This window comes from Triturus cristatus, chromosome 5_1, assembly GCF_964204655.1.
Source record: "Triturus cristatus chromosome 5_1, aTriCri1.1, whole genome shotgun sequence".
Lineage (NCBI taxonomy): Eukaryota > Metazoa > Chordata > Amphibia > Caudata > Salamandridae > Triturus > Triturus cristatus.
In genome coordinates this window covers 689,961,069-689,978,774 of record NC_140587.1, presented here as the reverse complement: position 1 = coordinate 689,978,774, position 17,706 = coordinate 689,961,069, and positions in this window count along the sequence as shown.

Genomic DNA, 17,706 nt, shown 5'->3' with positions numbered 1-17,706 from the left:
CTTGTGGCAAATTTTATTTCCCATTCTGTATCCTGGTAGGCGTTCACGATACTTGCCTATATTTGTTTTGTAGTGTAGGTTGGATTTCAAGTCCTGTTTTGAAATCATATTGTGGTTGGTTGGCTGCTTGTGTTGGTCACATGCATACTCAACCTAACTTTTGAGTGAAAATGGGTTCTGATTTGAAGAAGTTTAAAATCCCTGTTTTGGAAGGAGATAATGTTCCACACGATGATTCACTTGCCCACAAAATGGTTGCTAAGCTCAGGTCTTCAAACTTATTTGTGGATTAATGATCGGAATAAGATTACTGCTGACAACAAAAATATGCAATTTCCTTTGAAAGGTACTTTTAATGTGAGAAGATCAAGTATTTGATGTGTGCCATGTATGAGATGAAGACACTGCCTAGGCCAGTTTGAAGCATTGAATGAATGAGATTAGGTGGGAAATAAAAAAGTGTACAAAAATGATGCATGGTCAGTTTAGAACCTCAGTGAGCAACTGACTAGAAGCAAATGGAAAATGCAAAATATGGTGGTGAAACAAAACCCTGGAGAGGCTGTGCATGTGTATCCTGTGCTTGTTTAAGAATCGGACAAAAAGAAAATAAATGATGATAAGAATGAAACCAAGAGTGAGAAGGAGAAAGTTGAAAAAGAACCAGAAAGTGATTCAGATAAGGAGGATGGATTTTTAGATGATTTATTTAATTCAGGTCCACCTCCAAATAATGATGAAACAAGACTACAGGAACAGAAGAGAGGGGTTGGGGAGCTAAATCCTTCTTCTCCAGGACCCAGTGTGTCAGTATTTACACTGAGTGAGCAAGGAACGAAGGAAAGGTTAACGTTGAATTTAGGGAAATTGGCAATGGTACAATTAATGTAGATAAAATAATATCCCACAATGTGAATTGAAATACCTGAGTAAGGAAGTAACATAGATGCATATGAAAAGTTAAAAAAATCGGTGAACTAATTTAATGTAGAATTATATCAAAGAGAGTATGGATAAAGTACAGAATGAATATCAATTAAGATGAAATGCAAAGTATGATGTTGTGAGCATGAAAACACATACTAGGAATTAATACGGAGCATTAATGAATGAGAGGACTTAAAAGGATTCTAACATAATTGATTGAAGAAAGAGGAAAATATACAGAAGCAATAGATATCTGAAAAAGAAACCAGCATGAGGTACTCTAAGTGTGAAGTAATTATGCAAATCGGATCTGTTGTTTCACTGGGTAGAGATATAGGTTTTGTCAGTAACTCGAACATGGGCAATGCTAAAATTAACATGCAAAAACGAGTTGCACCTTGCAACATCTGTTGGATGGTCGGGCACTGGAAACAAGAGTGCAGATATAATCTAGGAAGAGCACACCATGAGTTTCAAATTGTTCTTCAAATATGATAAAACACAAGTCAAATGGCACAGAATTGGATGACACAGTCAATAGCCCCAGCCTAACTGGCCTCTGTTCAGAACATGTAGATTCAAAGGCAGTTCAAAAGAAATGTGCCTTTAGTCCCAATGATGTATTATAATATACAGAATAAAAGGCAGAATTTTCAACAGACTTATGGTTTTCAACAAAATCCTTCATAAATTAGCAAGAATTCTCTCAAAATTTCTGCTACACTCAGGGTTCCTACTTGACTGAGTGAAGCACAATAATGGTGCCTGAGGGAGGAGGGATGATTGCATGCTTGATGTAGTCCTAGAGGTGGACCAGAGTGACCCATATATAGATGGTGAGGTGAATGGCCACTCAGTCTTTTTTTTAATCAATAGAGGTTCTACCCATTCCATAATTAGACTGATGGAGATTCCCAACCTACCCACCTCGGGGAAAAAATATAAAGTTGTGGGTACATGCAATAAACAGTTTACTAATAATGTGTGAGCAAACGTCCTTGTACAAATTGGTTCAATTGAAAATGATCATCAGTTCATAATATTGCCCCGTCAATTTTTTAGGTTTTAATATGTTGTGTAAAATTAACTGTGTAATTTTGTGCACACCAGATGGAGTGGCAATCCAAACACAGGATAAGGATTCAGATTTCAAGCTAAAATCACAAGAGTTAATATTTTCTGGTTCTCACAAAACAGAACTTGCCTCCATATTTAAGGCACACAAAAAAGAGGAAGTTTGAGATTTTATAGGAAATAAATCATATTGATAAAAAGTGCAAAGCCAAAGTAGATGAAAGTTAACCAAATGTGATATCCTCCTACTTCTCTCTGCTTCCCCATAAAGCAGAGGAGGGAATGACACATAATTCGAAAAATAAATGAGAAAGGCATCTAAAAAGAAGTGCTAGCAAGTCCATGTAACTCTCCGATTGTGGGCTGGAAAAAATTAATTGGACTTGGGAGATAGCAGAAGATCTGTGCAAATTTAACAATATATTACTTCCATGTTGTCCCATGGTACTGAATCTTGCTCTCATTTTGTTCCAAATACATGGGGATGCATAGTGGCTCACCATAATAAATTTGTCTCACACATTTTTCTTGATTTCTCTCCACGTTGATAGTCATTACCTCTTTGCATTAAAATTGTAAATAAAGTAGTTGTCTGGTGCAGGACTCCACAATGGGTATACATAGAGTCTGTCAATCTTCTCCGATATTTTGAAGAAAGATCTAGAGAGTTTGCACCTGCCATGTAATTCTGTGCTAGTGCAATATATTTATGACCTCATAGTCACATCTCAGAAGCTTATAAGCTAGGCATGATTGTCCTGCTTAGTTATCTAGTAGAAAATGGTCATAAAGTGTCCCTGCCAAACCTGCAATAATGTCAAAAAGATTTTTTTTTTTACGTGAGTCAAAATAATGAGAAAGGAGTCCAAAGAATGCATCCCTGTGATCCTCAGAATTAACCCACTAAAAACCCAGAAAGAAGTGAGGAAGCTTTTGGGAATGGGTGGCTACTGTTGTCAGTGGATTTCACACTTCCCCCTGATTGCAAAGCCTTTACAAAGGCTTACTCATAGTGATGTGAGTGATTCAGTGCCTTGGAACAATGAATGAATGAATACTTTCCTACAGATCAGACAAAGTATCTGTACTGCACCCACTCTCAAAATGCCTAATTATGAAAAAAATGTTTATTTATTCTGTCAAGAGAGGGAATGGTGCTCACTTTCCGTACTGACTTAGTAAAAAAGAGGTGGCAAAGTAGACAGTGGCATGTTTTTCTGCTATATTAGATTCAGTAGCCTTAACAATGCTGAGCTGCTTGAGAAGCATTGCATTGCTTTAACCTGTCTTGCCACTCAGCAATGTAAAGGGATTGATGCGGGTTGTACACTAGGGCCTCATTTATGAGGCCCCTTGCGCCGTTGGAACATCACTTTTTGTGAAATTCTGTGGAGCAGGACCCTGATCTATATTTCCGAGGCAGCACTAAGCCACACTTTTTGGCTTAATGCAGCCTCGTCAATATTGTCCCATTTAACGCAGTTTTCTGTGTTAAAGCAGCATGCAATGGGTGTTGCTAGGGTCATTCCCAGCACCATCCATGGCATTTTGACCCTGCCTCAGATTTATAAGAAATCGTAAATCTGAGGCAGCGCCAAAAACGTACGCCTCCCCAGGGGAGGCGTAAGGGAGGCACAATGAGGATATCTTTATTTCTCCAGGTTTTTACTTTTTCCATGAATGCTGCATTCTGCAGCACACATAGAAAAAAGAAAAAGCCTCTTGTGATTGTTTTTGTTTAGGAAGTTTTCCCTTCCTGCACAAAAAAATCATCCCCTCAACACAGGCACCCTTGCACCATGGTGCAAATGTGCTCTCATAGATACGGCACATTCCTGCAATTTTCTTTTGCCGTATAGGTCAAAAACACATAAATGAGGCCCTTATTGTGCTGGCCCCTCATTCAGTTGAGATTCTGTTGACACATACTTGAACTCAGTATCTCACAAGCTGCTACTTGTCAAAGTATGAGCAAGTTACTGCAATACCCTGAATCCTGTCACACTTCTGCCAATTCTTTAGGGAGAGTATGTCGATAATGGAGATAATTATCATGACCATAACTGTATTCAAGATGAACCACACAAATTTTCTGATTTTATTTTATTTGTAGATGGTTCTTATCTGAGAAACCATCAATGAATATTGAGAGCAGCATATGCAGTTTACACAATGGCATATGCTGTAGAAGCATTGTAGTTGGGTGATGCAATCTGAGGAAAACTAGCAGAATGATTTGCCATTACATGATCATGCTGGATGGCCAGTGGATTGAGCGTTACAGTCTTCATTGATAGCCAGTGTGTTTTTGAAGTATTCCATGATTTTGGACAGATATGGTCACAAATGGGTTTCATGACATCCTCTAGCAGACCCATTAAGAATGGGTCAACCATTTTAGATCTACCTAATGCATTGCAAGTACCAAAAAACTTGCAGTTGATAATGTGCTGCACATAAGAGTTGAGACCATATGGTTACACTTGGTAACTGATAAGTGGATACAAGTTGCAAAATACTGTGCTCTCATGTCTAGTAACTTAGAATTTAAAAAAGTATGTAATTTTAATAAAGAAAGCATTGATGGTTTATTGTTGACATCAATGCACACATTAAAGGAGATGACAAATCAGTAAAACAATGTGCCCGAGGGTGTAAATAGTGACATTAGGCAGGCTGTACCAAAGACAAAAATAGTTTATGAAAGTTAGCAGAGGGGAGATATGTTTTTCCAAATTGCATTTTGAACCAGATATCAAGATATATACACAACAAACAGGGGCAGATCTGAGTAAGAGAGATCAAAACAACCAGTGGTCAGAAGATCTACAAGAATGGGAGTACCAAACAAGAGGTAAACAGCACCTGAACCTTCATAATCCAGGCAGAATAGAGAGACATTAACTTGAAAGACTACCAGTTCATGTTTGAAGAACCTCAATGAGTATGTTGTGAAATAATACTTGAGAAATCAACGTAGAATAAGTATTGATGGAGTGCCTGATTCCTTACCTCTAGAGAACATTCATGTTGTATCTCAGTATCCAGTCGAAGATAGTAATGACTTTTACAATTTTCATATCATTGATTTTGATTGATATTCTGGTTAGCCTTCATACCTCTATTGAATATATTTCTCCTATATCTGAAATTGAATTGCATAATATTAATAATACTGAATCTTTGGATAAAATGATAGATCCAAGATATGTTTCTAGAAGCAATTTTAGCAGAAATGTTTCTGGTAGTTTGTTAGATTACTATTTCAATATTATGAATATTATCAATTGTAATGTTTGTATGTCCCTTCTGGCTCAGAGATGGGCGACTTGCAATCAATGTATGCTTGCCTATGGATTAACATGCAGCATCTTCCTGTCAATCCTTCATGGTGAGGATTTCTTGTATATAAATAATATAAATATTTATCTTCCATTGGAGGATCCTCTTAAATTTGGGAAGTTAGGTTCTAATACAGAGCATATTAATCCAATTAAGATTTCTAACAACAAATCTCTCAAAACAAAGGGTTTGCATGCTGAGTAATTTAGATTTTTTTATTAGATAATTTAATGAGAGAAGAGTAAACATTTGTAGAAGTATTAGTGAAAGGAGAGAGACTGAGTTGCAAGAAGAGAATTATTGAAATGAGATTCAATAATTCCTTAGGGACTCACAGGGCCGCGATCGTCGTATCGGTCCATTTAATGGTAAAAAACGTCAACGCTCTTACAATGACACATCATTTTATAAGTACCCTTCACAGATTTGCTTTGAAATCTTCCTAGCAACTGCATGTCTTGTTCCCAGATAGTATCTAAAAAATGTGTTAGGATTGAGAAATTTGAGACACCCTTTCTAGCACCACAAGAATTTGAAACGATGTATGTCATAAAATGCAAAATAACAGCTGTTTTTCAGTAGACACATGCTGATTTATTTATACGAAAATGGCAGCTTTGGCATTGATATAAATGTTGTGATTATTTCAGATTAAACTGTTACAAAGGCATGTATTTGCATAAACACGCGTGAATAGGTTGCTACACCTGACTGACCTTGCACAGACAAGATGATAAGTGTTCATCCTCTGTGTAATCAGAGGTTCATGTGCACATTTGTCAGGCACAAGAGGTTGCTTACGTTCCCGAAAAATTCTAATTTCAGGATCTGAATGAGCAATTAAATATCCATGACAAAATGTTGGCATTCAGGTTCAGAACATTTCACCTTACATTTGAGTTGACTGAACTACAATATATTAAAAAAATAATACATCATTTATTTAATAAAATAACCTAAATAAGAATGCAAAAACACTGGAGATTATTCAACAGTAGCATATTGGCTAATCCATGTGCATAATTTTGCAGCTGTGCAGTAGGGGATGGACAAAACGTTATTTGTTCTGAACAAGCATTTGGAACAAGGCCTAAAACTGGAGCATGTTAATTACACACTATTTCTTTTCAACTTCTATATAATAGAAAGTCATGAAAAACGTATTCAACGACTTTTAAATGTATAAGATGATAATTGTAAGGCTGTATCAAGTCCTCCATTTTTATGACTAAAGCAGCCTAACTTTTGCAATATCACGTTGTACGATTTGTTTTAAAAGGTTTATTCGCAGAAAAAGGTTTCTTTGTTAAACAGTCTATTGCACACGTAAACACTTTAAAAGCACTAGTGTAAAATGTCTTTACTATTGACTCAAGCAAAATGTCTTTGCACCATTCCATATTACTCATAAACTAAAACAGTTGAAAATTAATTTGCTGTGTTTTTGCACCAGTGCAAATGTTGAGGTCACCCAGAATGCATAGGTTGGAGTGTAGTGTTATCAAGTTTGAAACCTTGTCTAGAAGTGTGTCTGGGAATGTTGCATTGCTAGGTGGAGGCCTGTAAAGCAGCAGGAGGTTACTGGAGGAGGACGGTGCAGGATTGCATCTGGTGAAGAGTTCCTCACAATCTTGCATGGAGACGTTGTCAGGTTTAGTGATATGTAATATTTGCCTGAACACAACAGCTAGGCCACCTCCTCTTTTGTCTATACAATTTTGGGTGATAGTTTGATAGCCTGGCGGAACGGCTTCATGCAGGACTGGAGCCATATCATCTCTCAACCATGCTTCAGTTTTGAATTTTATATTAGGTTTTGTGTCAGTGTGAAGGTCGTAGATGTGATGTTTCTTTTTAGAGATCGATCGAGTATTTACTAGTAGACAGTATAGAGAACACACTTTGGCGATAGTGTGACTTTGTGTTGTAGAAGAGTGAGCAGTGTTTTGTAGACTTGTAGCAGGTGTGTTCCTAGTGTTGGTATTAGCTGTATGAGGATAGCAATTGTAGAGTTCTTTTGTATCTTTTTCCTCACCCAGCAGGATAAGAAGGCATTTTGATGGGTCTGCGGGTGTAGGTGGTGGAGATGGTGGTGCAGCATGTGGGTCATGTAGTAAGGTTCTAAATTGTCCAATGGATGCAGTTAAAAGAGAGTTGATGTATTACTGTATATGTCTTAGGTGTGGGAGAAGAGAGAAAGCTTGGTATTGGAGTTTGGTCTTTTGTATAGTCTGAAAGGTGGGTGTATACTTGTAGTTTGTGATGGAAAGTATTATGAGGTGTCACGCGTGAGAAATTTTGTTGTGTTGGTGTGCGTGTTATGTTTTGTTTTTGAGGAGTAGTGAAGTGAGGTGCTGATGTATTTTTTTTATGAGATGGATTTGTTTGTATAGTATTGTTTGTGAGTGGAAGTTGTAAATTTACGGGGGTGATGTGTTTGTGAGTAGAGTGTATGTTCTGTGTAAGCGGGGATGAAGTTGAGTTAAGAGTGTGTTAGATTTAGTTGCTGTAAGAGATCATATGTGTGGTGCAGTGGAGTGTAAGTGTTGTGTTATAGTGGTAGAAAAAAGATGAGGGTGTTGTTTGGAGAAATGATGGAAGGCTTAGGATAGGTTTGTTAGTGACAAAAATGGGTCTGTCAGGAGTAATTAAGCAGAGTGTGTGTCTAAATGGGATATATTTAAGTAGTGGATGGATTTGGGTGGTGTTCGTGATGAATGGGTTCGTTAGTGATATAGAATAGAGTTGTGTATTGTTTGTAGGTGATGGTGCAAATGTGTGGTAGCTGTGGTAGAAAGGTGTATAGGTTTGATTTCTGGAGTTTTGTAGTGGGTGCTGAGACATTGAACTTTGTCTTGGGTTCGTTTGTAATAAATGAGTAAAGTATATGTGCTGGAAGTGTGCTAATCTGGTTGTGAGTGGGGTAGGGTAGGTGCTGGTGTAAATGAAAATGGGCGGCATTTCTGGCCCTAGTCCTGACCAGGCTTAAACAGGCAATTGCCCTTGTCCTCTCTGCCCTTAACCTTGATGCCCAGGCTGAGAAGCCCTGAGCCATAGCCTTAAATGGGAATATGCCACAGTACTCCGCATGTTTTTTCCCACATGCAATTATAACGCAGTCGTTACAATGACCGCTTTGTATCAACGCATACTATTACCCCGCAAGTCGTAACAACGACTTGCTCTAGGGGGTGGGCACTGGATGTTGGAATAGTATAATTTACTATTCCAATTCCAGTATGTGCAACAGTAGGGAAGGTGTTGGATTTTAAATCCAACACTTTCTGCCCCCTCCGCAAGTCATTGTTCCGACCTGTGTGGAGTAATTGTATGCGTTGTTACAGCTTGCCTTATGCCAACATGCTTCCTTTGATTTCCTTCCAGGTACGTAAAGTTTTAGAAAAATGGTAGTTAGATCACTGCTGTAAACTGATAACAGATCCCTCTTCTCCATCTAACCACAACAATGTGTGACAGCTTCATTTTGTTGTTTTCAATCTACTCAACATCTACAATCTGGTTTCTGTGCTTCCACTCCATTGACTGGGCTCATACATGAATTCAACTGTATCATATTTGAGGCTGCGCCTTCCAGATAGCGCAAGCAGTTTTGTTGGGAAAGGTCTATTGTGACTTACAACCCGCTTTCTGTTGCTTCCCCTACCCACTCCTCCATTGACCCCCACGCCCACTATTTTTTCTTTTTTTCATGGGGAGGACTAGGCAGCCCCTCCCTTATAAAAAAGTGCTTTCTCGCCTTTTTAATTCACTGATCTATCTCTGGTTGGAAAAAAATAAGGTGCCACATTATTTTGTAGGCATCCATTCTTAATGACGTATGCGTGAACCAACAAAATGATGCCTCCGTGTCATCACCCTTTTTTTGCCCCAAACTTTTGGCCATGCTGTACACCAGCACCATAAGGCATTGGCAGAGCCAATACGCCCCAAAGACAAGACTTACAAGCTTTCCCATTGCTTCTCTTCATAAATCACTAAGTGCTTTTTACAATGCGGCCCTTTACTTTCCTACTGTGAAATAAGTTTTATTTCCTGTATCTTCTGTCACTCTCTGCTAATCGACCCTATATTTTCCCCACTGACATTCTGACATCCTCGTCTGCTAGGAACATTAGTGCTATTCAACTTCCATCTCAAAGTATGCCTTCTCATCTGAAAGAACGAATGCATATAATGCCTTAACTGGAGGTGAAAAGACATTCACTCTATCATCTCATATGCTTCGATTATGCCATGTAGGGTTTTGCAGTAATCATTGTGTGCTGATGTGGTTTAGGATCATGATATTTTTAGCCACCCATGTTTGAATAGTGAGGAGTTTTATCATACATGAGAAAGGACAGCTACAGAGTAGGATACAATGGCACCAGCTTGAGCCTCTGAATCACTGTCTGTTACTTGGCAAGTGGGTCAAGACTACTAACCACCATGATCAACGTGAAGTGGAAGGCGCAATTCAGCATCAGGGTCATTTAATAGAGAGCAGAGAGTTGTAGGGTATGGAACTTCTTACTGAAAAAGAGTACGTAATAAATAGGGCTAAGGTGCTCGTGTTTGATTATATGCACATTGTACAGTGTTCTCTGCAATCCCACTGGTCATTACGCAATCATACTCTAACACATGTTATTCTAAAATAGGTCAATCACTCCAGGCCTGATTTAGATCTTGGCAGTAATGGTCCCACATCACTCTTTCGACTGATTCACTGCCTGCCTACTTGATGGTCCACCTGCTCTATATTGATGTTGGTGGGTCCATGGACGAAAGATCACCAGAGTCCCGCCAACTTCACCAGGACTTCTGACCCACGTCAACAGCATCATAGGCAGAAGCAGCTGTTGGCAGGAGACCATCCAAGATGACCACCAAGCAAATCACGAAATGCCTTTCAGTCGAGGCAACTGTGGTGGGAATGTCTCCTACTTTGAGTTGGCAGAATAAAGGGAAATGAGGAAAGATACCTTTTTTACTGTTTCCAACTTCTGTTTCCGTCTTGAATCCTATTGTCCAGGTCTCTTCTATGCTGCTCCTGCTCAACCACAATGCCAAACGACTCCATTGTTACTGGGATCTAATTTAAGCAACTTTTACTACTATCTTACTATGAATCATGTGTTGACAATTGCGGTAGCCTCGTGTATTTTTGCATTCCTCTTACATACTATTTTTTCTAATGTGTAATGCAGTAGTGTGCATTTTCCAATTTATCAAGGTAAAATTAACACACCTAGATTGACAATTAAAAAAACTGTTTATTTTTGTGGTGCTTGGGGTTGTTGTGCTTGTGGTGCCTGTGGATGAGTGTTCAGCAGTGTATGTAGTTTGTGTGGCATACAATATTTACCAAAAAGGGACATAACACATTACCTACATATGTTTTTGAGACAAAAACATCATATATGTGCATTGACCTGAAAGTAAGTAGATTTACCGGTTTACACTCGGCCAGGAACTCACTCCATCAGGAGACTGCTGCTACGACAATGCCAGCCAAATGGGAAAATCTAAATTGGGTCGGCATAAACCTGCCAGATTGATGGCAATTGAGTACTATTAGCCAGCAATGGAATCATCCGCATTGACAGAGGTGTGCCTCTTTCGGGATAGGTAACAGTCTATAGATGTGGACAGCGGTTCAGCCAGCCTGCATCTAAATAAGGCAGGCAGGACTCTGTCAACTTGATGGAGTACTTGATATCGCCACTGCAGAGAGATGGCAGGAGTACCACCAAGATATCAATCAGGCCCTCCATGTGTTACAGCTTTAATTGTGACTGGTCCTGTACCAGTACCACAAGATGTGACAGCATAGACATTAGCTAGGCCAGTTGCAACTGGCCCAATAAATATTTTCACAAATCTGGAAGTGCAACGAGCTGTAGGAGGAGTAGCTGCAACTGGGCTCATACTGACATTGCAGAATTTGCAATTTGATGCATTGAAGCCACCGTTAAATGTTCAGTAATTGAGAGAATAAAGGAGGATTGTCTTTTGCACGAGGAGAGAGAGGAACATTTGAGGATGGGATTTTTCCTCCGTGGTTTAAAGAGACTGGGGAGACTAAGAGAGTGGAGAGATCAGAGAGACTACCTGCTAGTCAAGCCAAGACAAGACCTTTAGATGTTCCAAAATGGAAGGCAGAATTAGAGGAAATTATCAGAGGTTGTCTTGACATTTCAAATATGGAAAATCATCCGGAAAATGAACTGATTTATTTTAGTAAATAAATGACAAAGCACGCAGCTGCCACACATGATTGATTAATTGAATTGGCAGGAAAATATGAAGTAGATCTTTCAAAGAGTGTTCCATTGTAGAGACATTTTAGGGCACAATTGGATGATAAAACGTTTGAGACAATGAGACCTTCAGGCATGAGGTTACAACCTGCGGAACTGGTAAAATGCATCTGCCAATTAAGTGATTTTGACAGATTAGAGTAAATGGGCAAAGAAGTAGGAAAATAAAAATAAACTGTCAGAAGCAGCAGAAGCTAACATTAAGCCACCACCAGCACCTCTAGATGAAGATGAGACAGGACGCCAGGAAAACACCTCTGTGTTTGGGCCTGCCAAAATGCCCACTTGCCCGCAGCACCGTGGATCCACAGCGCAAGCACCACAGGGAGAAGGGAGAGGAGCGAGGACTCCAACTCCCAGAAGCCTCGACGCCACCATCAGCAGGATCGCACCAGGAGGCGCATAAATCATCTCGCCAGCTCCCGCGGCACGGGACGCCAGGAAAACACCTCTGTGTTTGGTCCAGCCAAAATGCCCACTTGCCCACAGCACCAGGGATCCACAGCGCAAGCACCACAGGGAGAAGGGAGAGGATCGAGGACTCCAACTCCCAGAAGCCTCGACGCCACCGTCAGCAGCATCGCGCCAGGAGGCGCATAAGTAATCTCATCGGCTCCCACGGGACGCCAGGAAAACACCTCTGTGTTTGGGCCAGCCAAAATGCCCACTTGCCCACAGCACCGGGGATCCACAGCGCGAGCACCACAGGGAGAAGGGAGAGGAGCGAGGACTCCGACTCCCAGAAGCCTCGACGTCACCGTCAGCAGCATCGCACCAGGAGGTGCATACATAATCTCGCTGGCTCCTGCGGCGCGGGACGCCAGGCAAACACCTCTGTGTTTGGGCCAGCCAAAACGCCCACTTGTCTGCAGCACCGGGGATCCACAGTGCAAGCACCACAGGAAGAAGGGAGAGGAGCGAGGACTCCAACTCCCAGAAGCCTCAATGTCACCGTCAGCAGCATCGCTCCAGGAGGCACATAAATCATCTCGCCGGCTCCCGTGGGGCGGGACGGGTGCGGGCCAAGGGTGGGCCCGTCCTTGCCTGTCATTGGCAGGAAGAGGCAGGGCTGGGCCACCCCCCTTGACTTTGTTGTTGTCAACGCTAAGCAAGGTAGTGTACATTTTGGTCTCTTTCCTACGACGCTGACTGTAGATACTTGACCATATATTAATCTTGACTTTGATGGGGTTTGCCCTCCTTGTGTTACATGGGACTATATAGCACTTTTGCCCCTTTTTTTCGATTCATTGGGCTGTTTTCCTTGTTTCCTACCCCTCTTTGTGGGGGAATATATGATTAACTATTGTCTGACCCGATAAAACTGTAGGCACTTACTAACATTACCATTGGTGATACCTGGCCATTCAACATAGGGAAGCAGAAAACTATGGAAGGCACTGGGGGAAGTGGGGTAGGCAGGCCTACTAAAGGGAAAAGGGCTAGGAGGTCTCTCAAACATCCGGGCAGTCATTGTGTACTCGATAGGATAAATACCCTAATAAACAAGTGCGAAGAAATCCTGGAGGGTAATCAATCGATGCCCCTAACTCTTGGGGTTTGGATGGTAGATCAACCTCAAGCTCGAGAACAGCCTGCTCCCTAGCTATCCCAATGATGTTTCAAAAGTTATCTACCAACTTAAATAAGTTAGTTCCCCCTGTCCAAAGTACATCTCAATCTCCTGTCACTCCCCCCGCCAACATTATTACTAATGTATCTCAAGATGCTCATGAACAAGAACCTATTATTCCTTGCTCAAACAGGTTTTTACCTCTTCAGGCAATTGGGGACGAACATAGTTACAACTCTGCGCAGCCACTGCCTTATGGTGCGGCTGATACTATCGGGCGTGTAGCACAGCACAGCAAATTTAGCGCACAGATACTGCCCTTGCCATAAACGCATTAAGAACAGAGATTGACACACTGAAAAGATTGATTGAGGATCTCACAACCCTAGTTACAAATATAGCGAGGAAGGTCGTTCCCTGCGAGGAAAATGTTATCTTTGTGCAATGTCACTGCTCACAGCCCACCAATAGTAGCCACAAGCAACTAGTTCCATTAACTCTAGCGTAAAAAGCTCTTCTAATGAATCTAATGCTTATCCATTATCCACCTCTGCTCCTCTGACTCGAAAAGGTGCCTCAAATGAATCACTGAACCAGAGCACAAATAGGTCTAACAGCCTTATGCAGGATAGGCTCAAGAGGTAAGCAAACCCACAGACTCTACTGGCCCCTGCAATAAAACACATTACCCAGCCACGACAGGCTCAACCCTATATCCAACCCCTTACTTATGGAACTTGAGAACACCTGATCCCGCAATTGCTGCAGTCAACAGCAACGGATCACAATCCCCAAAAATATTTATGAATAACGTCCCAAGAATTAATACTATCACCAAGAACGCTTCTGAGAGCAAAGAATCTCTAATCAATAAAGTGATCCACTGGATTCGTTACACTAGGGGTTGCCAATCGGTGATCAGAGATGATATCTTCAGAGCTTGGCGATGTCCCACAGCCCTTACCCAATTGGATGATATTGAGTTCACCTTAAAGGAATCTGAGATTGCAGAGAATCTCCTATCACTGGAGTTTCTTACCTGCCCTCCGGATGGCTCATCTATCCAGTTTAGATATTAGCCTTCGCACAAGCTGGGTAAGACACAACATACACAAGCAATAATCCACCTAGCAGGTATCTCCTCCTTGGAGAGTAACGATTGACTACAAGAACCACCTCCTCTGATCCCCCCTATCTGCATAAATCATTAAGTGCAAACCTCTCAATGTCCAGTGGGCACTAATGGGGCAATAATCCATCTAGACGATGAACTAGTCATCGATTCACATTTGTATATAGATTTACCACCCCTAGCCTCTCTGCTGGGAAATAGTTCTACCCTTTCACAAAGTACAGTTGTTACACCAAATCAACAGCTAAAGATTGTATCTTGGAATGTGGCGGGATTGAATAGCAAACTCCCTCTCCCCCACTGGAATGATTTCGTAGGGAATTACGACATTTGTATTTTCCAGGAGACGTGGAGTTTGTTACCCTTACATAAACCTGGCTATACTTGCCAATTCGTCCCTGCAACTTCTGGTGGGAGAGGCCGCCCTTCAGGCGGCTTGATTGTTTGGACGAGCATTGCTCTTGATTGTCGAATTACCTTCCAAGCAAGCCCAAGCCCAGATATTCTATGGCAGAGTATCAGGGGACCTAGGGGTGGCAGTCAAATTGAGCTTTTTAATGTTTATGCAAGAGGAACTAAGTGTGGCAGGCCCTCGAATACCATCTCTGCACTAGAGGAATGCTTAGACAAATGCCCACCGCATGCAAGAACAATAGTCGCAGGTGATTTCAACTGCACCTACGAACCCCTGGCCATAGAGGAACTGTTGGAAATTCAACCCCAAGACACTAGGTGGGCAGTACCCCAACTTTATCTTCCTCCGATCAAAAGATGGACCCAACAGGTTCTTCAATTGAACTCCATCACTATGGAACATGATCTAAGAGCTACTAATGGCAGATAATCATCTGACAAGCAAGGGGTCAACACCTATATTAGAATTAGTGGCCCATCTCAGATTGAATATATCCTCCTAGATATCAGATTATGGGGGCATCTGATTGACATGCTAGTGGGCTCAGCCACAGAAAGTGACCACAATCCTTTGTGCCTAAGTCTGAAACCTTTCTGGGAAGCAAATTCTCACCAGCAGAACACTCAACCCCAGGCAGTCACTAGAGCTGTAGTCCCATCAAATTGCAAAAGGGCTTTGAAGTGGAAAAGGGTAGCACATAGCGAGAGCAAGATTGCCGGCATTAGACAAGAGCTAGCAACTGGCACGACTGAGCTCCAAATTGCGGCACATAGTGCAACAAGATCTTTGGACATATCTAGGACCCATGAGCACAAAATCACTCATATCAATGCACATTTCTTGATTCCAACACAAAAGGCTAAACCCCGCGATTCCACCAAGGATCCTTACTCCTTGTTTAACAAAGACTGAAGGGAAAATAGGTCGGCTTTAATTAAGGCAATCAAGGGGAAAAATAAAATCCAAATAAAAGCTGCCAGAAATTCCTACAAAGTGGCCCAACGAGAGCCAAAGGTAACTTGGGATTAATCACGATGGGAGCAATTGAAAGACTCATGCTCATCTAAGGATAATAATCTCTTTTGGAAATTGGATACTTGGGGCAACAGGTCAGGTCCACGCTCTCCTCCGAGCTACATCACTAGCTAAGTATGGTTTAATCATTTTAAAGGGCTTTATTCTGTTGAAGGAGACATCCAAGAGGGGGAACCAGCAGGGCAAATTGGGCACCAGTTAGAGGAGGAGCACTTTACATTCATGGAGGTAGAAGCCGCAATAAACAAAATAGTTCCCGTGAAAGCTGCAGGCCCGAATGGCCTACCCGGCGACCTATTTTTGGGCGACCGTGCTCAATGGGCATTTTACTACTAACTAATGCCATAGCTGAAGGAGCACCTGGAAATCTGCTGAAATAGTCCCAATACACAGAATGTCTACAAGAGGAACCAGATAGCCCATTCTGGCACAAAACTCAGGAATTATTTATTAGTACTGAGGCCCAACAACCTATGGAGGTCCAGGTAAAAATTCTCAATCAAACATCAATGTAAGCATATCACGAGGAAGCAGATCAGGATATTAAGGTACTAGAAAAAACCTTACAACCTGTAACATCATCATCACCATTAAAGAAAACGCCTAAAGGAGTGAATTTGAGTCACAGCCTTGAGACCCATGCTCCAGCATTACCAACTAAATCAGCGCCAGCAGCCGACTCAGGGACAATATGGGACATCTTCTTCAAAACATAACAACTCACTCTGGAGGCATTAAACAACCACTCAAACAAGATGGATGTACAAGTAGACCTGCTAAACATCATGGCAAATGCAATCACAGGGATTGATCAAAAATTGGCTGATCTCAATTCTCTAATCATGCGAGCACAGGCATACACGACCACAATAAATACGGAATGTGCTTGTTGCCCAACAATCGATAAACTGGCAACAATTCCGGAAGTTCTGACTACCCTCATTGAGGATTTAAAGACCAGGGTAATCAACGACAATAAGTCTAACAACATGCTAGTAAGCCCCCAGCACATCGATAAAAAAGAGGAATGAAATACGCCAAGCATAGACGCAGACTCAGGCAAGAAATTGATAGTTACCATAGAAAATCCAAATTTGGAAGACAATCAAGTAGCTTTAATCCAACCAACACAACTGAATATGATCAGACGTATGAAGAAAAAATAAAAAAAACAAAAAAAGGCTGAAAAGACAACACAACTCAGAAGAAGCTGAGGACAGCCTACACATGGCTCTAAAGAACCAGTAATAACATTTAACCAGAAACAGGATCAGCAATCAAATAAAAAACCATATCCAATTTTTTCCAAATATATAAAAGCAAATAAACATTCAAGCAATGGTGCTGAGGCTGTGAAAAGTCCAGTCGAATTAGCCACCAGAGAATTGCAGAAGAAAGCTGAATAATCGGCTGTCAGAGAATCTCAGAAGAAACCTGAGCAAGAGGAGGTAGCAAGGAGGGCTTTAACGGACATAACAACTACTTGCTTGGACAAAATACTAAACGAACATCCCAAAAATATAAGGGGGCAAGGTACGACCCAACCTCAAGGGGCTACATATAAGCTTACAGGTGAAACAACGCCTGATGTTACTAAATTCCGCACAATGCAATTTACAACAATTGCCACTTGGTGGATAGAAAAGATTCAAGACTAAGCGTCTTCCAGCCTTCTTATAAATCAAAGGGCAGACATGACATCATAAATAGGGGCAACCTATTAAGGCTCCTCCAACACATTCCATCTTTGTCAAACATAACAAGTGCAGACATAGAGAGTGTCCATTTTGAACCAAGGGACGAATACCGCAATCAGGAAAACGCGGTAGTGACCTGGATAAATCATCACATCGCAGAAGCTGTGCTCGTAAAAATTGATACTTTC